Raw genomic sequence first — 26,287 nt, 5'->3', positions numbered from 1 at the left:
ATCAGGTTGCAAATTCAATATAATTATTTTCTGCATCTAGCTCTGAAAAAATATTTAGGCTTCTAGCAGTGTGTGGGACTTGGTCTGTTAGTCCATCTATACTGTCCTCCATCAGGTTGCAAATTCAATATAATTTTTTTCTGCATCTAGCTCTGAAAAAATATTTCAGCTTCTAGCAGTGTGTGGGACTTGGTTTATTAGTCCATCTATACTGACCTCCATCAGGTTGCCAATTTAATATAATTTTTTTCTGCATCTAGCTCTGAAAAAATATTTAGGCTTCTAGCAGTGTGTGGGACTTGGTCTATTAGTCCATCGATACTGACCTCCATCAGGTTGCAAATTCAATATAATTATTTTCTGCATCTAGCTCTGAAAAAATATTTAGGCTTCTAGCAGTGTGTGGGACTTGGTCTGTTAGTCCATCTATACTGTCCTCCATCAGGTTGCAAATACAATATAATTTTTTCTGCATCTAGCTCTGAAAAAATATTTATGCTTCTAGCAGTGTGTGGGACTTGGTCTATTAGTCCATCTATACTGACCTCCATCAGGTTGCCAATTTAATATAATTTTTTTCTGCATCTAGCTCTGAAAAAATATTTAGGCTTCTAGCAGTGTGTGGGACTTGGTCTATTAGTCCATCTATACTGACCTCCATCAGGTTGCAAATTCAATATAATTTTTTTCTGCATCTAGCTCTGAAAAAATATTTAGGCATCTAGCAGTGTGTGGGACTTGGTCTATTAGTCCATCTATACTGACCTCCATCAGGTTGCAAATTCAATATAATTTTTTCTGCATCTAGCTCTGAAAAAATATTTATGCTTCTAGCAGTGTGTGGGACTTGGTCTATTAGTCCATCTATACTGACCTCCATCAGGTTGCAAATTCAATATCATTTTTTTCTGCATCTAGCTCTGAAAAAATAATTCAGCTTCTAGCAGTGTTTTGGACTTGGTCTATTAGTCCATCTATACTGACCTCCATCAGGTTGCAAATTCAATATAATTTTTTTCTTCATCTAGCTCTGAAAAAATATTTAGGCTTCTAGCAGTGTTTTGGACTTGGTCTATTAGTCCATCTATACTGACCTCCATCAGGTTGCAAATTCAATATATTTTTTTTCTGCATCTAGCTCTGAAAAAATATTTAGGCTTCTAGCAGTGTGTGGGACTTGGTCTATTAGTCCATCTATACTGACCTCCATCAAGTTGCAAATTCAATATAATTTTTTTCTGCGTCTAACCCAGCCAATACTTTTGGCCTAATACCACAGTTTGGCCACTCAGCTCTGCTCGCTTCCCATCCATTGTTTTTTTATGCAAACAACTCCAGAGTTGTGAATTAGTTAACCACCAAAATGAGTGGAAAAAGGCCTGCTGCTGGTGGAAAGTGAAATAGGCGTGTTGGGAAGGGAAAAAAAGGTTGAGTCCGTGGATTAGGTGTTAAAGCAACAGTAACATCTGCAGAAGAAAGACCATCTTCCAGTCAAACTCAAATGTCTACATCTTTTAGCGGACAATGTGATAAGATCCCGTTCTTACGGCCACGCCAATCACTACAAATTCCAGATGATGCACAAAAACAACAGGTGCTTCAACGGATATCAAGTGCTCCTTTAAGTGGACTCTCCTCCACCTCAACTTCAGCATCACAAATACTCCAGTCCTCAGAGGTGTCACCCCAATCGCACTTGCTTCCTCACAGCTCCCAAGTCTCCAGCTGCCCGTCTGAGTATGGGGTAGAACAGATGGTTGCGTCTGCAGAGCTGTTTACTCATACTATAGCCTGGGAATCAGAGGTCGGCTCCAGAGCTTCTGTGAATCCAGACGAGGAAATGATCTGCACTGATGCCCAGAATCTTTATGAGTCGGATCCAGGACAAGACGCAGAAGGTTCTGACCATAATGTAGACCCTCGTTCCCAAACTGTAATTCCTGTTGGTGGAGACAATGAGGAAGACGATGATGAGACTCAAATACCTGATTGGAGCGACAATTTTAGTTTTTTGTCAGGGCAGGAACAGGTTGGCTCTGAGGACGACGGGTGTGATAACACACAGGGTGATGATGATGAGGTTGGAGATCCCACTTACTGTCAACCCACAGTCAGCCAAGAGATGAGGTCAGCAGAGGAGGTGGAGGAGGATGCTAGTGACAACGAGGTCAGGTTGCGCCTTCCTGGACAGAGACGTAGTACTGTAAGCACGTCAACAACTGCATCCTCAAACACAACTTTGCCTCTGACCAGAAGTCGTGGTGGCTCTTCAGGTCGCATGGGTGCTAAGCCTTGCATAGCCTGGGCATTTTTTCAGATCGATAAAGATGACCCAACTTGTGTTATCTGTAACATTTGTCAGCAAAAGCTAAGTAGAGGCCAAAAAATACATAGTTTGAGTACTTCATGCATGAACCCGCACATGGACATGAAGGATAAGTTGCAGTGGGAAGCTCACTGTGCTACAATGCGGCCTAGCCGGCCGGGCCAACCACCATCTGCCACATCTTGAGCATCCGCGGCCTCTTCATCCTCTGTGACTGGGGGGACAGTAGTCACACCTGTTTTGGGACGCAGACCTGCCACCTTCTCAACCCCGTCTAAGCACAACAGCCAACCCTCGGTCCCTCAGATGTGGACAAGTAAAAGACCATTTCCTCCTAGCCATGAGAAAGCTAAGAGGTTGAATTTCACCATCTGCAAGCTCTTGGCTACAGAAATGCTTCCTTTTCGCCTGGTGGACACAGAGGATTTTCGAGACCTCATATCCATCGCAGTGCCCCAGTAACAGATACCCAGTCGGCACTACTTCTCAAAGAAAGGTATGCCTGCGCTCCACCACCATGTCGCACACAACATCCCCGCTTCTTTGAGAAACTCTGTGTGTGACAGGGTGCATTTCACCACAGACACTTAGACGAGTAGTCATGGACAGGGGCGTTACATGTCGCTGACTGGACACTGGGTAACTATGGTGAAAGCAGGACAAGGGGCTGCTGTCCAAGTCTTGCCATCCCCATGAGTTGTGCATCAATCCTCTTTATCTCGAAGTTCCTCCACTGCTTCTGCCTCCTCAACCTCCTCTCGGTCCTCCACCTGCACCCAAAGCCTATCTGGTCATGCCACAATCTTTCTAACTGCGCAGAAGGGATCCTGCACACCTCCTTACTATGCTGGCAGCAGGTCTCAACGTCATCAGGCGGTTTTTACTTTGAAATGTCTGGGAAATGTGAGTCACACAGCTGAGGAGTTGTGGTCAGCTCTGGAGAACCAGTTTCATGAATGGCTGTCTCCACTGGACCTGAAACCAGAGAAGGCCATGTGCGACAATGCTGCAAACCTGGGTGCGGCCCTTCGCCGGGTCAATGTCACACACGTGCCTTGTATGGCTCACCTGTTGAACCTGGTTGTCCAACAATTTTTAGCCCACTATCCCGGACTAGATGGCCTTCTGCAGAGGGCACGGTCGCTGTGTGCTCACTTCCGCCGTTCGCATCCCGCAGCTCAGCGACTTACATCTCTACAGAAGTCGTTGGGCCTGCCACTTCACCGGCTAAAATGCGATGTGCCTACCTGGTGGAATTCAACTCTGCACATGTTGCAGCGACTGTGGCAGCACCGACAAGCCCTGGTGCAATACGTTCTGACGTATAGCCAGGGCCAACGAGATCCAGAGGTGGGGCAAATCACGCTGCAGGAGTGGTCTCAGATCAGGGACCTATGCACCCTTCTGCACAGTTTTGAAATGGCGACGAAGATGTTTAGTGCTGACGATGCCATTATCAGCATGACTATTCCGGTGATTTACATGCTGGAGCACATGTTAAACAGAATACGGAGTCAGGTGGTGGCACAAGAGGAAGTGGAGGAAGTAGAGGAGGAGGAGTTGTATGCGGAAGGGCTAACATCTGCAAGGTCCAGACGGTCGGCAGCACCAAGGCGGCAGGCATGTGAGGGTGGGGGAGATAGTTTTACCAGGGCGCATGGTAGCAGCCAAACTAGTGAGGAAGGTGCAGGAGCCCAGGAAGAAGTGGAGGACGAACTGATGGAAGACTCATTAGATGAGGGAGACCTTGATCACATTTCTGTTGTGCGAAGTTGGGGGGAGAGGACAGAGGAAGGAAGCATGATTGTTACCTCGCCACCAACACAACAGGGACTTGGTGCTCCTGGATGCGCAAGACACATAAGTGCCTTCTTGCTGCACTACCTGCAACATGACCCTCGAATTGTGAGAATTAGAAATAATCCTGACCACTCGTTTGCCACACTGTTAGATCCCCGGTACAAAAGCAAATTTGCAGAAATTATTCCTGCCATAGAAAGGGATGCACGCATGCAGGAGTATCAGCAGAGACTGTTGCAGAATCTTACATGTGCTTTTCCACAAAACACCAGTGGTGCACGTAGTGAATCTCACAGTTCCAACTTGCCAACCGTGGGACCGTTGAGTGTTCAGCACTCAAACCGTAGCAGAAACACAATAGCTGCTGGTAACATCAATTTTGCGGAATCATTTCACCACTTTTTTAGCCCATCCTTTGCAAGGCCACAGGAGACAAGAAGTCTGACACATAGTCAACGCCTAGAGGCGATGGTACCTGGAGTATCCCCAAGTAAACATTGAAGCCATGACTGTGTCACTAGACCCTTGCTCTTTTTGGGCTTCCAATCTGGATAAATGGCCGGAGCTCGCCACTTACGCCTTGGAGATCTTGTCATGCCCCGCAGCCAGCGTTCTGTCTGAACGTGTGTTCAGCGCTGCTGGTGGTGTGCTGACAGATAAGCGCACGCAGCTCTCCTCTGATAATGTAGACAGACTCACGTTCATAAAGATGAACAAATCATGGATCCGAAGCAACTTTTCTACCCTTGTGTCATCCTGGGGAGAGTAAAAGCTTGATGATTTGTTAAAATCACCTCACCAACCGTTTTAAGCTTTAAAATCACTAATCATGTTTATCTGTATCTTGGCTGGAAAATTATTTGGGCTTTGTAGCAGTGTGCAGTACTGATTCTATTAGGCCATCTATACTAAGCTCCACCAGATTTAAAATTAATAATAATTTTTAGCTGCATCTAGCCCGGAAATTAATTTTGGGGCTCCTAGATGCGCAAGACACATGAGTGCCTTCTTGCTCCACTACCTGCAACATGACCCTCAGATTGTCAGAATTCGAAGTAATCCTGACTACTGGGTTGCCACACTCTTAGATCCCCCACACTCTTCGATCAACCTTTTCATTTTAATAAAGAACAAAAAAATGTTCATTTTTGAAATTATAAGCATTAGCAGGTTATTAGAAACTGAAATCAAACAGTTTTCAACTCAAAACTTTATTCTAGGTGATGTTACATTTGCACATAGGACCCCTTGTTCGAAAGGAGCTTCTGAACTGTCTCGTCCATTGAATTTGTCAGGTTTTGGATCGTTTCTGCTTCAATTGTTTTGCATGAGGACAGAATACCCTCCCAGAGCTCTTGCTTAGATGTGAACTGCCTCCCGCCCTCATAGACACTCCTTTTGATGATGCTCCAGAGGTTCTTAATGGGGTTGAGGTCAGGGGAGCATGGGGTTCACACCATAAGTTTGTCCCCTTTTATGCCCATATCAGCCAGAGATGCAGATGTGTTATGTGCAGCATGAGACGGTGCATTATCATGCATGAAAATGATCTTGCTGTGGAATACACGGTTCTTCTTCTTGAACCTTGGGAGGAAGTGCTGTTTGAGAAACTCCACATACATTATGGAGTTTATCTTTACCCCTTCAGGGATCCTAAAGGGGCCGACAATCTCTCTCCCCATGATTCCAGCCCAAAACATTACTCCACCTCCTTCTTGTTGGCACCGTAGCTGTGTTTGCGTGGGGTGTCCATCAACCAGCCATCCTCCACTCCATCCATCTGGACCATTGAGCGTTGCATGGCACTCATCGGTGAACAAAACAGTTTTGAAGTCAGTCTTCATGTAATGTTTGGCCCACTGGAGCCATTTCTGCTTGTGTGCAGTGGATAGAGGAGGTCGACAGGATGGCTTACGCACAGCTGCAAACCTCTGAAGGACTCTGCATCTTGTTGTTCGGGGGACGTTGGAGGCACCAGCAGCTTCAAAAACTTGTCTGCTGCTATGACAAGGCTTTTTTGCCGCTGCTCTTTTAACCTGACGTAATTGCCTGTAGGAAAGAGCCCTCAATTTTCCCTTATCAGCACGCACATGTGTGTACTGTGAGTACTGTGAATCAGCTGCATACTTCTTGATTGTGCGATGATCAGGATGAAGTGTCTTGGCAATGTTGATTGTAGTCATGCCTTGACCTAAACACTCCACAATTTGTTGCTTCTCAGCAGCCGACACATCCTTTTTCTTTCCCATTTTGGCAGAAAATGTAGGCTGCTTAATAATGTGGGACAGCCTTCTTAAGTAGTCTTGCCTTTCATTGGACACACCTGCCAAACTAATTAGCACAGCTGTCTGCAATTGCTTACAGTGATATAAAGAGCCCTGACACACATCACCATCAATGAGTTTAACTGACAAACAAATTAATTCTTCCCTTATCACTCCTAAACACTTTTTGCATAATAATTTGGAACACAGTGTACATGTGCTTTTCCACAAAACACCAGTGGTTCACGTAGTGAATCTTACTGTTCTAACTTGTCAACCGTGGTCTGTATGGAGTTGTTCAATAAAGGGCTCAAAATTAAGTTAACATAGACGGGAGAGGTCTCTATGAATAGGAATTCCTAAGTATTTGATACCCTGTGAGGGCCAGGCAAAGGGAAAGTTGGACTGGATGGAATCCTGTATGGATTTGGGGAGGGAGACATCGAGGGCCTCAGACTTCACTGCATTGATTTTAAAATTTGACCATGTAACAAAGTGATCTATTTCAGACATAACAGCAGGGATGGATATATGTGATTGAGTGATATATACTAGGACATCATCAGCAAATGCAGAGCACTTGTACTCGGTGCCTCCCACCTCAATCCACCTAATATTAGGGTTATGGCGAATTGATGAGAGCAGGTGCTCCGTCACTAGGATGTATAAGAGAGGAGACAGAGGACATCCCTGCCTTGTCCCATTGGTGATTATGAAAGGTGATGAAAATGTTCTGACGCGTCCCCTGGACCTTGGGACACCCGGAGCCGGACCCTTTTTGGTGGATGCTGGGGGTTGTAGTCTCCGTGGCAGCGACTCGGTTCCGTGGCTCAGGGTGGTCAAACTTGTGGCGGAACTATTTATGTGGTTTTGATGTTTAAATGTCCGACTACGCCACCCGTGGATTGCGGTCAGAGTGAACAGCCGCTGCAGGGCAGACCGCTGAGGCTGGTGTTGTGGGTGCAGCAGAGCGTAGTATAACTCCCCACGGGAGGAGTATAGCCTCAGGGCAGTGTATGCGGAGGATGGGGGTGATGGTGCAGGGCAGCAGCAGTAACGACACGGAGTCAGTGATGCAGTCCAGGGCCTTTACTCACAGTACTTATTATCCAGACCACTTCTGCAGGTAACGGCTGACCACGTCGTACTGTGCTCACCAGGTGAGGGGCTCAGACAACTCCCAGATAACTTTGGAGCACTTCACAGGACGCCCTTTGTGTGTCCTTTGTCTGGCTTTTCTTTCCAACGATTCTGTCCGGCTGCCTCGGGCCTCCTCTTGGTAAACTTGGCGCCAGGTTCCCTGACCCTATGTGGTGCCTTCCTAGCGTGTGTAGCGAGGGGCTGTGCCACATAAAATGTCACAGCCTCCGATTCATAGCTGAGGGTCGTTTCCCGCCTCCACTAGTTTCGGGGACCGGTCTTCCTCTTTGGCCTGACCCCTCCACGCAGGTGGATTCGGGCGTGCGGTGGCGACTCACCCGTCCGCACCCCTGGGATCCCTTCATTCCTCGTTCCTGGAGCCTTCTCCGCTCCTCTTCCTTCCTTCTCCCTCTTCCAGGCCTGGGCCTCTGTAACTAGGCCCGCCTCCGGAGCAGAGCTCATGCAGAGCCCCTGCTCCCTGTCACTTCTGCTCAGACTTCTCTGCACTGAACTAAGATGGTGCCCACCTTTTATACTCCCTTCTCAATGCACCCAGGAACTGCTTCCTCCCTGCTCCTGCACTACAGGGTTCCCCTTCCTCGGTGTTCCCTCCCCCCACTCTAGCCAGGATCAGGGACTGTCGTGCCCATCTCAGGGTCATATTGGTCGCCCTGCCCCACGGCAATGTGGTGTAATGCATGCAGGTGTCGGGGTCCTGATCCACACTCCATCCTTACCTGAGAGTGAGATATCACACCTCTGGGTGAGGTGCAATACCTCTGTAGCAACCGAGCCCTCGGGGTGCTACAGTTCCATTTATCTTCAGCCTAGGTGACGTATTGTGATACAGGGCCGTGATTTTGGCTATAAAAGGGTCCCCTAGACCCCTACCCCAAGCTTTTTAAGAAAATAATATATGGCGTGCGAGGAGACTCTATGGAATGCTTTCTCAGCATCCAACGAGAGTATCTAATTACAATTTTTTAACTGCATCTAGCCCAGTAAATACTTTGTGCCTAGTAGCAGTGTCTGCTAGTCAGCGGATTATCCCAGCTGTTAAGCAAGCTACACCACCTGTAGTTTGGACACTTAATTTTTTCAAAGGAAATGCTTCGGGCCCCCGGGATACTCAGTGAAGAGCAACGGGAGGCACCTCAAGGCATAGGGGCTGAGACTGGCGATAGGACGCCTTGCGGTGGACCGCCAAGCTCGATCCTTACAAAAGCTTTTTAACTGCAGCAGCTTTAGTGGATGCTACTGGAGCTGGAATTACGTGGCTGCTGGCATGAGACTTGCCCTCCAATAGATCCTTGTAAAAGGATTTAAAGTGTATTCATTCAAATTAGAGAGACAATTTAAATTAAAAAGCTTAGACCTGCCTCCACCACAGAGGGGCTCGCTCGACCCACCAGCGGAGATGCACCAGTATTGGGAGAGGGGGGCTGGCCGTCAGGGTCCACCACAGCTCTGGCACAAACCCGGCGACACGGAGGTCGCACAGGCAGGAACGGACTGACCGTATCGACTTCGCACTTTTTTGGTTTGAGAGTAGCATGACATGCCTATATCTGTGTCTCCCCCTCCTTTTACTCCTCCACCTCTTTTCTTTTCGCATGACTATATGTACTTGTCACTTTTCCATGTGTTAGTTGTGTCTTCTGAGCAGTTTGTCAGCTTTCGGACACCTTTGAAGGTGTTTTCTATGTGTTTCTATGTGTTTTAGTTTGCCTGCCATTGGTTTTAATGGTGTTCGAAGGTGTTCGACGAACAGTTTGACGAACAGTTCGGCGAACATACGGGTGTTCGACGAACCGAACCGAACTCGAACACTACGGGGTTGGCTCAACACTACCGGACACAAAAATAGGGCGAAGCCCCACATCAATTTTTTTAATTATTACATGATGAACCACCAGCCCCCAACTACCAGCTGCCTATTTGTACCTGGCCGGACACAACAATATAGGGAAGCCCTCTTTTTTTTCTATTATTTCATGAATTTCATGAAATAATTAAAAAAAAAAAAATACGTGAGGCTTCGCCCTATTTTTGTGTCCAGTCAGGTACAACTAGGCAGCTGGGGGCTGGAATCCACAGCCCAGGGAGGCCCAAGATTTCCGCTGCAAATTGCAGTCCGCAGCCACCCCAGAAAATGGCGCGTTCATAGAAGCGCCATCTTCTGGTGCTGTACCCAACTCATCCAGGGCCCTGCTGCGGTGGCTCACTAGGTAATAATGGGGTTAGGGCCAGCTTGGTATTATCAGCTGGCCCTAAGCCCAAAATTCATGGAGTAACGCTAATATTAGACATGACCGCCATGAATTTCTAGTAAAGTATTTAAAAAAAACACAACACCCAGAATAAAGTCCTTTAATTTAAATAAACACACAATTTTTTAATGTTCTAAATTAAACCATACTTACCATCACGCCCATTCCAGCTGAAGCCAATGTCTTCTGCAATAAAAGTAAAATAATAAAGCAACCTCATCCTTACCTTTCCATGGTTCCCAGGACAGCTTCAGCTCTGCTACATTCACATGACAGGCTGGATCGCAGCCAAAAGCTGCCATCCAGCTTGCCATGCCGCAGACACTGAGAAGCGCAGGCATGCTTGCGCTCCTCAGTGTCTCGCTGTGACGGCATCCAGATGAGCAGAGTTCGTGTCCAATGAACTCAGCTCACCTCATGCACGTCACTGACAGAGTGGGAGAAATCTCCTGCGTGATGGTAAGTATGGTTTAATTTAGAACATTAAAGAATTGTGTGCTTATTTCAATTAAAGGACTTTATTCTGGGTGTTTGTGTTTTTTTTTAACTTTGACTATGGGGTTAGTAATGGGAGTGTCTTATAGACGCCTCTCCATTACTAACCTGGGCTTGATGTCAGCTGGCATTATAAGCTGACATCAACCCCAACCCTATTACCCCACTGCCACCACTACAGGGCAGTGGGAAGAGCAAGGCTAAGTGCCAGAATTGGCGCATCCTATGGATGCACCATTTCTGGGGCGGCTGACGGCTGGTGTTTCTAGCCTGGGAGGCGGCCAATATTCATTGCACCCTTCCTGGGCTATTAATATCAGCCCTGAGCTGTCTGCCTAGCCTTTGCTAGCTATTAAAATAGGGGGTACCCCACTTCATTTTTTGGGGGGGTCCCCCATTTTAATAGCTGGTAAAGGCTAGATATTCAGCTGGGGGCTGATATTAGTAGCCTGGGAAGCTCCGTGGGTATTACCCCCTTCCCAGGCTTCAAACATCTGCCCCAGCCGTCTGCTTAACCTCCGCTAGAGACTAAAATTACGGGGAACCCCACGCCAATTTTTTTTTAAATAAATACTTTATTTTAACACTAAATGATAAGTACAGTAATCCACACTATCACTGTACTTATTATATATGTGACTGACATATTTCTATCTATCTAATCTATGTGTGATGCTCTATTTATTCTGTTCTAAATTGTCGGGTACCGGTGTATGCTGCTGATGAATTGCCGGCCGGCTTTTTTAAAGAGACGGGTGCATGAAAATCGGAGGGCACTAGTGTGTTCCAAGTGTCCTGCTTTGTTTTTCATGTACCCTCCTATATACCCCGCCTGCCTGTCTGCCCATATATTCTGTCTGCCTGACGTTTAATTGATCACAGTTCCCATCGATTTGGGCAATTTTTGACCTTCTGCAGACCGCCGCAGGGGACCACCAGAAAAATGCTCGAGTTTCCCATAGACTTACATTGGGCTCGTTGCTTGGGTCGAGCACCCGAGTATTCCAATGTGCTCGACCCGAGCTTCGAGCACCCGAGTATTTTAGTGCTCACTCATCACTAGAAGTGATCCTTGCCGCATCAGAAGATGCAGACTTGCAATTATCCCCGTGCAAGTCCTTGTCCCAGGGCGGTGTTCAATTGTACCTCCCCCATTCCTTGCAATGCAAGTGCAAATATGCAGCCAACCAACCACCCACCCGCAGGCTGCAATACTATAATGCTAGCTTGCACTTGAAATGGGGCCTTTTAGTTTGGAGGAGGCCGAAGCTGGCCACTTCCTCATGGCTGCGTCGGCGGCGAGGTCTCCATACTCAGTTCCCAGCCGCCACAATTTGTCCCGGGAACCTTCCCCACACTTTTCTTAGCCTGGCCTGCTTTAGGGCAGCATTGGACGAGCCCACCAGACAAACAGAGACTCCTCCGGTGGGCCATGGCTTCTCCATCATGGGAGTTGAGAGTACCAAGGTGAGGAGCATGATGATGATGATAGAAGTTAGCATCTGCTTTGTTTTCTTGGAATGCATGCGTAAGTGTGCAGCCTGACACTCTCCCACCCCAGGCTGCAATACCATACTGCTAGCTTGCACTTGAAATGGGCCTTTTAGTTTGGAGGAGACCGAAGCTGGCCACTACTTCATGGCTGCTTCGGCAGCGAGGTCTCCATACTCAGTCCCCAGCCGCCACTATTTGTCCCAGTAACCTTCCCCACACTTTTCTTAGCCTGGCCTGCTTTAGTGCAGCATTGGACAAGCCCACCAGACAACCAGGTTCCTCCAGTGGGCCCTGGCTTCTCCATCAGGGGAGTTGAGAGTGCCAAGGTGAGGAGCATGATGATGATATTAGAAGTTAGCATCTGCTTTGTTTTCTTGGAATGCAAGTGTAAGTATGCAGCCTGCCACCCACCCACCCCCTGGCTGCAATACCATACTGCTAGATTGCTTGCACTTGAAATTGGGCCTTTTAGGCATGTGGAGGTGGAATCTGGCCACCACGTCATGGCTGCGTCGGCAGCCTGGTATCCATACTCAGTCCCCAACCGCCCAGCGGCCGGGTGTCCACACTTGGTCCCCAGCCTCCAGGGGGCTGCCGGGTGTCCAAAACGGTCCCCAGCCGCCCCTATTTGTCCCGGTGCGCCTTATATACAAGCGCGCATGCCAAAACATTACCTGTGCCCTCCCCAGTGCATTTAGTGGGAAGGACAGCCTAACCACAAACACGTGGACAAGTGAATGTGGCAGGGATGGTCCATCTCACTGACGCCTTCACACTGGGTTAATATTGTGGAAGCCGGGACACAGTTGGACACTGGGATGCAACAAGTCCTCCAGACATAGAGGATTGCGGGTCTGGGTCAATCAGGCATCAACACAAAGTTCAGATGGTAGACAGCAGCAGTGGTCGGCCTCCTACACAACGAGTAAATTATTCATGATCATGAGGCCATCCATCTCCTTATCTTTCTGTTCCTTGGAATGCAAGCGCATGTATGTAGTAGCGGCTAGGCCTGAGGTGGTCAGTGTTTTGGGGCATATCCTACCTTCTCCGAGGATTGATGGATGTTTTCCTGCTACTATCCCAGTTCTATGACTCCCGTTAAAACAAAGCTTCAAGTGATGAAAGATGGATGAGGTGGTGGCAAAGGAGAAAGAGCAGGAGGAACAGGGACCATTCACATCAATATCAGGCCAGTCAACCACACATGTCTAGTAGGATATGTTTCAGTACCAAAAGGGCATACAGTGAGTGCAATGCCTACCAAAAATTTCGAGGCACTCCAATGCCCCTTGTAAGTGACATGGAGGTCAGAGGGCCTTAACTAAACCGTTTTTTCCATTTATAGCAACTGGGTCTCCTGTACACTGTTGGCCTAAGCAGTGAATGGAAGGCTTTCCAAAAATTATGAGGAACTGCAATGCCCCTTGAAACAGATGTGGATTACAGCATAATAAAAACCTTCTACCCATTATTGGGGAGTGGGTCTCCCTTAGTGTTCGCCTATGCATTGAAAAGCAAAAGCTGACTATAATTAGGAGGAAATGCAATGCCCGTTGGAAGAGTCGTGGAGGTTAGAGGTAATTAAAAACAACATTTCAATGCCCCTTGGAAGAGTTGTGGAGTTCAGAGTGGTTTAACAAGACGGTTTTAATGCCCCTTGGAATGTTCCCCTGCCTCTGCTGGATTGGAGTTGCGTCTCTCTCGCCTGTACGCCTTGGTTGGTCAACGAACTGTGACCTCTGCCGCTAGCGTGTTCAGATGGGAATTTTTTTAACAGTTCTGCAGCAAGGGCCTTCTGTTACTGCCCCATTTTTGTAGATCTCTCCACCTCAGGAATAAGAGAGTGAAAGTTCTCCTTGTAGCGGGGATCTAAAAGTGTCACCAACCAGTTATGCACTGTCACCCAACATTTTTACAACGCAAGGGTCACAGTTAAGGCAGCTTAACATAAAGTCAGCCATGCGTGCCAGACTGGTAACGGGCAAGACTTCCGTGTCCTCACCAAGATGACGACTGACCATGCTCTCCTCCTCCTCCTCCCCCTTGTCCTCAGGCCACCCACGCTGAACCGACGGTATGACAGTTGTACAGGTACTACCGTCTACAGCGCATGTATTCCTCCAAGGCCTTTCTTTCATGGATAGTCAGGTTAAACAAGCGACTCTTGGGAAAAGTAGCTCCCGGAACAAACTCAATGGCGCAATCATCATCCCTATGAGGAGGTAAAACTTGCGACTCCTCCTCCGAAAAAACCCTCCAAAAATCTTGAATAGGTACAGGTAATTCCCATTTTTCCACAGCTGCAATGCGACCATTACAACATTTATCATAGCACTTCGGACTCCAAGACTTAATCACATTAGTAGACCAGTTCAGTAAAGGATTGTGCAGTTTTAAACAAGGCAATCCTAGAACAACCGGAGAGGGTAAATTATCTAAAACAACTAAGTCCAAAATTTCTTGGTGAACTCCATTGATAGTGAGGGGAAATGCAGCAACCTTGTGTGTAATACATTTCAAAGGAGTGTTATCAATTGCAATCACAGAAATAGGTGATGACAAAGGTTTGGATTTCAATTTAAGGTTTTCCAAAAACCCTTTATCAATCACATTACGTGTTGAACCACAATCCACAAATACCTGAAATTCAATCAAATTTTCCTGCAAAGTAGTGCTCCCAGAAAGACATACTCCTGCAGAGCGTAAACAAGCTATACGGGTGTAACTGACCTTTTTTTTTTCTTTACTTAAACGACGCTCACAAAACTTAATCAAATGGTCAGCTTTACCACAATAAAGACACAATCCCTCGGTGAACCTCCGGTCTCTTTCCTGAGAGCGGAGTGACATCGCCCCAACCTCCATCAGTTCTCCACCATCTGAGCAGATTTTCTGGGGACTAGGAACTGACATTACAGGAGTCTTTACCTCATTCAGCATGCACCTCAGTCTCCTGTCCACACAAACAGCTAATTGCATGGCATCCTGCAGAGTCTCAGGTGCAGGGAATGCAATTAGCAGAACCTTAACCCTTTCACTCAGACCAGCAAGAAACAAACATTTCAGCGCAGGATCATTCCATTTAACTTCTGAGGCCCATCTCCTGAAGTGTGTGCAATAATTTTTAACATCACCTGACCCCTGATTCAAATGCCTGAGTTCTGCCTCAGCAGATGAGATTCGATCAGGATCGTCATATAATAGCCCTATAGCAGAAAAAAATTCTTCAACAGACCTTAAACACGGATCATTAGGTTGGAGAGAAAAGGCCCACCCCTGTGGTTCATTGCGCAAAAGTGGCAAAACAAAACCAATGCGCTGTGACTAATTCCCAGAGTACCTTGGTCTCAAACGAAAATATACCAAACAAGCATTTTTAAAGGAAAAAAAATCTTGCTGTTTTCTATAAAAAAACATCAGGCAGTCCTACCTTGGGTTTGACAAAATGTGCTCCAGAACAGCTATACACGTGTTGCTGAAGCTCGGCCACCTCCAGAGACAATCCCTGCAGGCTTTGAGCCAAATCTTGGATGGAAATCATACTGATCATCGAATTTCTTTCCTTTTAATTTTTGGGCTGGTCTTACTGTTATGATCTGCAACATGCACTAAGGAAAGATAGGGGAAAGCTGTCCCTACAGTAAGACTAAGCTGAATCCCTACGATGTAGCAGGCTGCCTGTTCCTAGCGAACAGACCCGCCTAGGTCCTTGGCTAGTCTGAACGAAGACCTATAGCATTAAGGGAGGGGTCCCTAAAAGAACTAAGGACTGGGACAAAAAATGGGACACCTCCTAAAAAGAGAAGTTGTTGCAGAACACAAAAAGACAAACTGACAAAAAGGTACTAGAGGTCCCAGAAGGACCAAGCGAACTGACAGAGAAAGGCACCGAAGCACCAGGCTAGAGAAACAGTCAAACACTGAAGTCCAGCACAGCCAGGAGGGCGGAACTGGAATATAAAGGCAGATGGTCACGTGACCGCAAAACGCAAGATGGAAAAAACAAACAGGAGGGTTCTAACAGGTGTTTGTTGTGGCACAATTTGAGTTTGCCCACGGCCTCGGCCTCTGCATGCACCATCACTTTCACTTCCCCGTCCCTTGCCACGCACCTTGCCCATTTTAAATGACGGACAATATTTTACACGTTCAGTACAAATGGCTGCGTTTGAAACGCAGTTATATGTGATACGTCTGACAGAAAACCACGGTTTTCAATAGCGGGCCTGTAGGTTACTATTCTTCACAGCAACCTTGTGTGAATAGCTTCGCTGACATACTGCAACAAAATGGAAATGGAGGCCAGAAATGGCTGAATTTGTACCGCAGTTATATTTATACGTCTGACGGACCACCATGGTTTTAAATAGTGAACCTGTAGGTTACTATTCTTCACAGCGACCTCGTGTGAATAGTTTCACTGACACACTGCAGCAAAATGTAAATAGAGGCCAGAAATAGCTGAATTTGGACAGCAGTTATATGTGATGCGTCTGACGGAAAACCACGGTTTTAAATAGCAGGCCTGTAGGTTACTATTCTTCACAGCAACCTCGTGTGAATAGCTTCATTGACACACTGCATCAAACTGGAAATGGAGGCCATTATTTTCCATGTTCACTACAAATTTCTGGCTTTATATCGCTGTAATATGGAAAAGATCTGGCTGTATTCTGCAGTGCTAATAAGCAAATGGAGCAGAAAAATTGTGTACTCTGTATTGCTTTTTAAGCAAATAATCAGGATTAAGATAAAAAAAAAATTAGCCCTGGCCCCTGATACTTGGGGCTATGTCTACAAATGTCAGTAGCAGCAGGATCAGTCAGAACGTACAATGGACCCTCTTATGCTGTGTACACTGTCTGCCACAAACCTTGCCTGCCTTGCTTTTTAAGCAAATAACAACGATTAAGATAAAAAAATGAGCCTGGGCCCCTGATATCTGGGTCTATGTCTACAAATATCTGTAACAACAGCGACAGCAGACAGAACGTGCAATGGACCCTCTTGTGCTGTATGTACTGCAGTCTGCCACAAACCCTGCCTGACTAACTCCTGCTACCACCACTGAATATATGTAGTTGGATTAGTCCTCAGAAGGACTGTTAGTTCAGATGGATATATAGATATGCTGTGGAATACTTTTACTAACTATAAACAAGCAAATCTCTCCCTGACTCAGCAGCAGCTCTCCCTACTCTGCCTGTTTGCGGGGTAGACTGTGATGAGCCTTGTGTCACCAGGTCTTAAATAGACCCGATGACGCTATGCGGTCAGCCAATCACTGTAATGCCACAACCAACATGGCTATGGTATTACAGTGCGTGTCAAGCAATTCCATTCATGTTCATTGGTTTTTTAAAGAGCGCCAAACATGCAGGGCTGGGACCTGAGCGTCCGCCCGAGCAACCCGGAAATACTCGCCGAGCACTGAGCTTGTCGATGCTCGGGCGAATACTGAGTGGTGGCGAGCCGGTTTGCTCATCACTACTAAACACCCTTTAGTGCCACATGAAAGGCACAAAAGTTACAAGTTTATTATATGTAGGGAGCTTATGAAATTATATATCTGGAGGATATCTAGCTATTCTATATATCTAGCTATTCTATATATTGTAAGGCTTCTACTCACTTGCTTCCGTTTTGAGGTAGGTATGGGAAGCAGTTTCAGTAAAACATCCAGGTAGGTTTATTAAGACTCCATAATAAAAAGAAAAACACACACCCAAAAACTCTTTATTTAAATAAACACTCACCGACACTTTCCCTAATTTTAATAAAAAGTTCTCACTCAGGTCCAATGAAGTCCACCAAATCCAATGTAGTCCACAAGTGGAAACTTGAAAAGCAGAGACAGAGAAATAAGAACAAGACACTCTCCCTCATTCAAGTTGTTCAATAAGCTCCACATGGTGCATGTGAAGGAAATATATAATCAATAAGTGAAAAGTATAACAGCAGTAGAGTTACATTTAGTTGACAAAAGGGGAAAATGGATTTACCAGTAATGCAAGTACAAAGGGACATTTGCTGCGGTGTCAAACATGGCACCTCAGCTCCTGGACCCTGAGCTTCTAAGGTAAACAAATGGTCTGTAACTAGGCAGAATTGTTCCAACAGCAACTTTTAAATCCTGGAAATATGAGCCCAGGACCAAGCATATAAAAGCTGGGTTGCACAGATGAAAATTGTTCTCATGTGAGGACCTGCCAATTCTGGTGTGATCCATAATTCACTTCACTTTCTCTCAAGGAAGGTGAGGGAAAAACTATGTGCACAAAAATGGGAAAAGGGGGAGGAAGCCCAAACACTAGGGAAAGGGGGAGTGGAAACCCCTAGGCAGATCTGACAATCACCCTGACTCCCCTAACGTCCCTAAATAGATTCCGCACCTATCGCCGATCAGGAAACCTAATCCATAACTGCCCCGAATGATAGGCCCTAGGTAGGAAGGGGCAGGGTGAGCACCAATCAGCCCCCACTGCAACTAAAGACAAACAGATAAACAGACAAGGGAAACACTTAGCTTGAGAAGAAACAAGAGAGATTACGCCAACTATTCTCCAAGGGAACTCCAAGAAGACACCAGTCGACTACTAGTACTCCAAGCCTGGACAGAGGAAAACAGAGCTATCACCGCCGACTCTCTAAAGGTATTTAAACATCCATCAGGGTGTGTCAATTATCAGCAGAAGGTGGAGGTCACTGCTAGGTCCTAGAAGGAGAAGGATATCACTACACAACAGAGAAAAGAAGATCAAGAAGGTGCCTGCAAAGCCAAGGGTAATGACCTTCTACAGCTGAATCCAGGACGACTGTCTTTCACAGCTGACACACCCGTGACAGAAGATAACTGTAGATGGAAACGTTTAAGTATTTCTGTTGTTTCATATTTGTGTGTCATTTTATTTTACCTTTTATCTTTTATTTTAAGCACTGTATATTTTTATATTAAAGTTTAAAATCTTTAATAAGTTTGATCCTTGTATGCGCTAAAGAATCCATAGCCTTTCAGAGAGTTTGTGACCTTATAATTTTCAGATAATACAATATAATTTCGGTGACTCATCACCCCATGTGTTTGATGAGTGGTGGCAGCATGTTACGTAACCACGGTGTGTGGACTTGGTCAGGGTGTGATTTATACTCACTTTATAGCCTATAATCTTTCAAGAGCCAGAATAGCTTTTCTTTCAAATTGCGTTTTTTGAACATAAAAATAGAGGCAACATATGGAGTAAATGAGGTTTACTCCATATGTTGGCTCTTTTAAGGAAAACAAATTAAGTCCCATTAAGTTCAAGAATAAAGTCAGTATGTAATGAAGAAATCCTGAGATTAAAAGGAAATAATTTAATATATTTCAGCCTAGTGTGAAAGCATTTGCAGGGATAATCTAAAAATCTGCTAGCAAACTACAACAGAATCAAAACTAATTAATGTAGCTAGTTTATCGTTTGATCTCTTATTATGCTCTTATTATGCTAATAAGGCATCGTCTTTACTTTAATTATGTCAATTGAGGGTGTCTTTGAAGTAAATTAAAAAAGCAGTTACGGTATAACAAAAGAGGAGATAACATTCATTACTGTACTAAAATAGCTGCAAATAGGGTTTATATAAATGCGATTATACTTTGTTGGTAAGTGAGCACAGGTGCGTTATATTTTGTGGTATTTGTGTCTTAGGTATTGTACAAATTACATAGTTACATAGGTTGAAAAAAATACTCAGGTCCATCAAGTTCAACCTTTCTCCACCAATTATACATTCTTTGTCCTAAATTATCTATATCCCATAATGCCATTTCTGCTGAATAAATCATCCAGCCCTTTTTTAAAATCTGCTATAGTGTCTGCCATTACTACTTCTTGTGGTCGGGCATTCCACAGTCTGACTGCTCTAACTGTAGAGAACCCTTTCATTTTTAGCTGCTGGAATCGCTTTTCTTCCATTCTTAATGAGGGCCTCCAGGTCCTTTGTAAAGTCTTTGAAATAAATATGCCATGAGCCAGTGCTTTGTATTGACCACACATGTATTTATACATATAAATGATATCTTGTCTGAAACGTCTTTTTTCTAAGCTAAACAAGACCAACTTTTCCATCTCTCATCATATAATAATTAGAGATGAGCAAATATTTAGAAATTTGAATTTTTTGGCTTTGCTTAATTTCCACTACAATTTGATTTACAGCGAATAAATTAGTGCAACTTTCAACACTGGACAGGTTGTAATATCTCATTAAATAGTTTGGTGAGAGGACAAAGAGAGAACTTTACTGATTATAAGAACTTAAGGCCCCGTCACACATAGCGACGCTACAGCGATCCCGACAACGATACGACCTGTCAGGGATCGTTGCTGCGTCGCTATGTGATCGCTGGTGAGCTGTCAAACAGGCAGGCTCACCAGCGATCAGGGGAGCAGCGATATCGTGGAAATAATCTTTCCACGATGTCCTGCTCCTGGTTACCAGCCTGCTGAAGCAGGAGCAGGCTGGTAACCATGATAAACAGTGCGTTACTAGGGGCACACGCGCACCTAGTAACCCGCTGTTTATCATGGTTACCACTCTGCTACGGTGAGCGGGAGGTTACCGCTCACCGTAGCAGAGTGGTAACCATGATAAACAGCGGGTTACTAGGTGCGCGTGTGCCCCTAGTAATGCGCTGTTTATCATGGTTACCAGCCTGATCGCTGGTCCCGCTGGTCACACACATCGATGTGTGCTGACCAGCGGGAGGGCAAAGACCAAAAAATGGTCCAGGACATTTTGCAGTGATCAGCGACCTCACAACAGGGGCCTGATCGCTGCAAAGTGTCACACATAGCGACATCGCTGGTGAGGTCGCTGTTGCGTCACCAAAACCGTGACTCAGCAGCGATCTCACTAGCGATCTCGCTATGTGAGACGGGGGCTTTACACTTCACAGGTGAGAGAGAAAGACTTTGCTGACCATAAGAGTTTACAATTTACAGTTGAGAGAGAGAGACCCCATTGTCCACAAGTGATAACATTTTACAGGAGAAAGAAGATCCTGTTGACAATAAGAGTAGCACACTTCAGAAAAGAGAGGCTTAGGCCACGGCCCCAATATCAGTATTTGGTCAGTATTCGGTCAGTATTTTTTCTCAGAAGTGGGAGACAAAACCAGGTGATGAACAATCAGAGAAAAGGTATAAATGGAAACAAGTCACCAATTCTGCATTTATCACCCACTCCTGGTTTTGGCTCCCGCTCCTGAGAAAAAATACTGACCAAATACTGATACTAGGGTCGCGGCCTTACCCAATGTTTCTGGAGATGGATAATTAATCTGCTGTAGAAATTGTACTCCACTGGGAACAGCTGATCTGTTATGGCCCAGGTATTGTCCTCCCCTATACACGGTATGTTTATTGGCTAGATGTCACAGCTGCAGAGCATTATGGGGAAGCCCGTGCAACAATGCAAAATGATGTTTGCCTGCTCTCTGATTCTTCAGCAGTGTGGGATACAATACCGGTAAACTTTTTCTTTATTGCAACCACAAATCAAACCTCAAAATGTTTGAATGCAAGTGAAATCATGAATTTCAGGAAATTCAACTCAAACTCAATCCTCAGTGACTCAATCCGTTCATCTCTATATTCCCACCATGAGCTTTTGGTGCATTTTTGTTTCTGCACGTTTTTGGTACATCAAAATCGCCCTATCTTACAGTTCAAGCAAAGTGGATGGGATTTATAGAAATCTCATGCGCTCTGTGCTTTTTATTCACGCTGCGTAAACTCACGTTTTTCAAATCCACAGCATGTCAAATTCTCTTGTGATATGCAAAATTTTCTGTGTGGATATTCCCCATAGACTTACATTAGATGGGGAAAATCTGCAGCAAAAAAAACGCACATCTGTTTTTAGTGCGTTTATTCAGTGGAAACGCATCAAAAACACATGTAATCCGCACCTAAGTGTGTCAATAAAGTTTTGTCAAAGCAGAAAAACAAGAAGTATGAAAAACAAAGCAGCTTTATTTACAGCATGGCATTACACGATATACAATTATATTTTACCAACACAGTACACAAATAAAATACTAACACGTTGACTTGGTTCGATAAAAATGGCGACGACCTTTAATTATAGTTTATAATTATACAAAACGCAACCTTTAAATTCAACTACTTTACTCAACTTTCATAACCAAAACTTTACCATCAATAACCGCAGCTTAGTAAAAACTCAAGCCCGTTAACCATTAAACAATTCTGTCTATTCAGATACCTTAATGACTAACCCCCATGTCCCTGAAAATAAATAAGGAAGGGAGGGTGGGGAAGTTCCTCCAGGTATGATGACTCCAGGGGTTAGACAAAGACCCCCCCCCCTGGCGGCACCACCCTTTTATCCCCAACAGACTCCATCTTTGTTTACTCTATCTCCAATCACAGGCCGTCACCGGAGCAGATAAGTTCACCTTCCCCTATGATGGCCACCTGACTGGTCAGCATTGTCCATCAATCCAGATATTAAAACATCTGGTGGATGTGCAGAAGTGAAAACATTTCCCCAACATTTAACCCTTCCAAGAGAGGAACAAGACAAAATGGTAATGCAATGCATTCCCCTCCTGAGAGTACGGGGTACACCAAGGCATTGCACAATATACAATTATATTTTACCTACACAGCAAGCAAATAAAATACTGACATGTTGACTTGGGTGGATAAAATTGGCCACGGACTTTAATTATAATTTATAATTATACAAAATGCAACCTTTAAATTCAACAACTTTACTCAACTTTCATAACCAAAACCTCAACATCAATAACAGCAGCCTAGTAAAAACTCAAGCCCGTTAGCCAACAAACAATTCTGTCCATTCAGATATCTGAATGATTAACCCCACCAGGACATTTTGCCTAACCAGGCAAACATGGCCACTCCCCACCAAGAGCTATTTCCACCATCGCTTGCCAATTTAAATGTAAAATATCATTATCAATATCCAAAAGATGCACCAAGTCATCTCAATACAGGCCATGTAACCCACCTTCAAAGTCAACATGACAAAATGAAAATCCTCCGATTAACGGCAAGACCTTAAAAATTGACCTACTTAAATGTTTCCTTATTTTCTCACAGTAACAAAGGTCCACTGACTTAACCCAAAGTAACCTTGAAATAATCTCTGAAACAATTAACTTGACCGTGGCCTGTCTTATCTCTGACCTCGGATCCCTAACCAACATATCTTCACTTGATCAGGAGACAGCGACAAGTTGAGTCCATAGCACCTCTGCTGCACCCTGATTTCTGCCCAATGGATGAACGAGTGCCCTAGAATCCAATTATCGTGTCTTTTCTTTTCACCTGAAATCTATTTCACATAACAGCCTCCAGTCTCATGCTATCTAAGACCAGGACTACACTGTGACATAAATTGCATTGCATTGCTACTACATCTCAGAGTAATGTTAGTAAATGAGTTATGTTGCCAAATCGGGACCGTCCTATCCTGTCTCTTGTGTTAAAACCTTACTTTGGGTCAACCGATCTCAATGCAATTAAGGGCAACACAGAACAGATGCCTGACTGTTCAGACACCTGCCCATGGCAAGCTATATAAATGAAATGCCTAGCTCTACAAAGTGGGGCCATGACCCTGTTTGTGCAGATTACAAGATACTTCAGTAAAAGCCAAAGAAATGAGCTGGAGCACAAGTCAGTATATGTGCAATGTGTAACAGCATGTTCACACAGTGGCCATTTCACAGAGAAAAACAAAATGAGCATATACCCTGTAGTAAGTAAACAAAATAGTAACAGTACATGTAAATAACATAGGGTACTTAGTTAACACTATTTTGTTCAAAAAAGCGTAAAAGCCACCACACCGTGACAAGGTGTACTCAATTGAGAAGGTCCTATCCTGTATTTAGTATTAAAACTTTACCTTGTGTCAGTCGACCTCAATGAAGATAAGGGCAGACAGCTAAAGATAGCTTAGCCCTGTTTATCTAAACTCAGGTGTGCCTAGCTATTTTAAGCTTTGTAATGGTATTGCAGGATTCAGGACAGTTGAGATCTGCTGGAAACCGGCACTATCAATATTTGGTCAGTAAATTTGGAGTGGCAGCCAAAACCAGGAGTGGGTGATAAATGCAGAATTGGTGACTTGTTTCTATTATACCTTATTCTCACTTGGTTTTGGCTTCCACTCCTGAGAAAAAATACTGACCAAATACTGACCAGATACTAATAGTGGGGTCGTTGTCTAAAAGAACAGGTATGTAAAACATGCATGCAGGTGTATTGAAGTAGATGTCTAAAGAAAGAATCCTTCAACCATATTTGTGAACAAGACCACATAGTGAGCAGAAGAATAGAGTGTATTCTAAACATAGAATACACTACTGTATGTTGTCAGTGCTGAGGGCATAGCATAGCTATCCTGAAAACCAGCTGAGAGAGAGACTCCATGTGAATGCTCAATCAAAAGCAGAGTGACTATAGTTGGATGGATCAAATGGAAACTGGAGAGTAATTGCAGCCTTGAGTGGATTCCTCGGGGAGTTTATACCTGTATGTTCAAAACAGGGCAAATAGTTACAAATGCTTCTCACTAAATTCGAATATCATCAAAAAGTTCATTTATTTCAGTTCTTCAATACAAAAAGTGAAACTCATATATTATATAGAAACATTACAAACAGAGTGATCTATTTCAAGTGTTTATTTCTGTTAATGTTGATGATTATGGCTTACAGCCAATGAAAACACAAAAGTCATTATCTCAGTAAATTAGAATACTTTATAACAACAGCTTGAAAAATGTTTTTAAAATCTGAAATGTTGGCCTAATGAAATGTATGTTCGGTAAATGCCCTTAATACTTGATCGGGGCTTCTTTACATCAATTACTGCATCAATGCGGCGTGGCATGGAGGCAATCAGCCTGTGGCACTGTTGAGGTGCTTTGGAAGCCCAGGTTGCTTTGATAGCAGCCTTCAGCTCGTCTGCATTGTTGAGTCTGGTGTCTCTAATCTTCCTCTTGACAATACCCATAGATTCTCTATGGGGTTAAGGTCAGGTGAGTTTACTGGCCAATCAAGCTCAGTGATACTGTTGTTTTTAACCCAGGTATTGGTACTTTTGGCAGTGTGGACAGGTTCCAAGTCCTGCTGGAAAATTAAATTTCTATCTCCAAAAAGCTTGTCGGCAGAGGGAAGCATGAAGTGCTCTAACATTTCCTGGTAGACGGCTGCTCTGACTTTGGTCTTGATAAAACACAGTGGACCTACACCAGCAGATGACATGGCTCCCCAAACCGTCACTGATTGTGGAAACTTCACACTAGACCTCAAGCAGCTTGGATTGTGTGCCTCTCCACTCTTCCTCCAGACTCTGGGACCTTGATTTCCAAATGAAATGCAAAATGTACTTTCATCTGAAAAGAACACCTTGGACCACTGAGCAACAGGTCAGGTCTTTTTCTCCTTGACCCAGGTAAGACGCTTCTGGGGTTGTCTATAGGTCATGAGTGGCTTGACACAAGGAATGCGACGCTTGTAGCCCATGTCCTGGATACGTCTGTGTGTGGTGGCTCTTGAAGCAATGACTCCAGCAGCAGACCACTCCTTGTGAATATCTCCCAAATTTTTGAATGGCCTTTTCTTAACAATCCTTTCAAGGCTGCGGTTATCCCGGTTGCTTGTGCACCTTTTCCTAACACACTTTTTCCTTCCACTCAACTTTCCATTAATATGCTTGGATACAACACTCTGTTAACAGCCAGCTTCTTCAGCAATGACCTTTTGTGGCTTACCCTTCTTGTGGAGTGTGTCAATGACTACCTTCTGGACATCTGTCAAGTCAGTAGTCCTCCCCATGATTGTGGAGCCTACCGAAACAGACTAAGGAACCTTTTTAAATGCTTAGGAAGCCTTTGCAGGTGTTTTTTGTTAATTATTCTAAATTACTGAGATAATGACTTTTGTGTTTTCATTGGCTGTAAGCCATAATCATCAACATTGACAGAAATAAACACTTGAAATAGATCACTTTGCTTGTAATGACTCTATATATGAGTTTCACTTTTTGTATTGAAGAACTGAAATAAATTAACTTTTTGATGATTCCAATTTAGTGAGAAGTACTTGTATATTGGCAGAAATGAATAAATATACTGTATATGTACATTACTATAAAACAATAATAAAATTGTTATTACAGTATTATTGTAATTTTGGGAAAAACCCTCTAAGGATCTATTCACAGACTCACAGTTAGGGTGCATATTTTTCGGACTATAAGACGCACTTTTTTCCTCCAAAATTTTGGAGGAAAGTGGGGGGTGCGTGTTATAGTCCGAATACTATAGACATGGCTGTCCGTGGTGGTGGGTGTGGAGGAGCGGCAGCGGGGAAGCAGCTTGGCACAGGAGCCAGCAGCCGCCTGTTGCAGCCTAGCTTTGCCCGCTACTAAAGAAAATGAATATTACCTGCT

This window comes from Phyllobates terribilis, unplaced genomic scaffold (assembly GCF_046119375.1).
Source record: "Phyllobates terribilis strain yellow unplaced genomic scaffold, ASM4611937v1 Scaffold_3__8_contigs__length_932513732, whole genome shotgun sequence".
NCBI lineage: Eukaryota > Metazoa > Chordata > Amphibia > Anura > Dendrobatidae > Phyllobates > Phyllobates terribilis.
The sequence above is the reverse complement of the archived record's forward strand: the minus strand, read 5'-3'. Positions refer to the sequence as shown.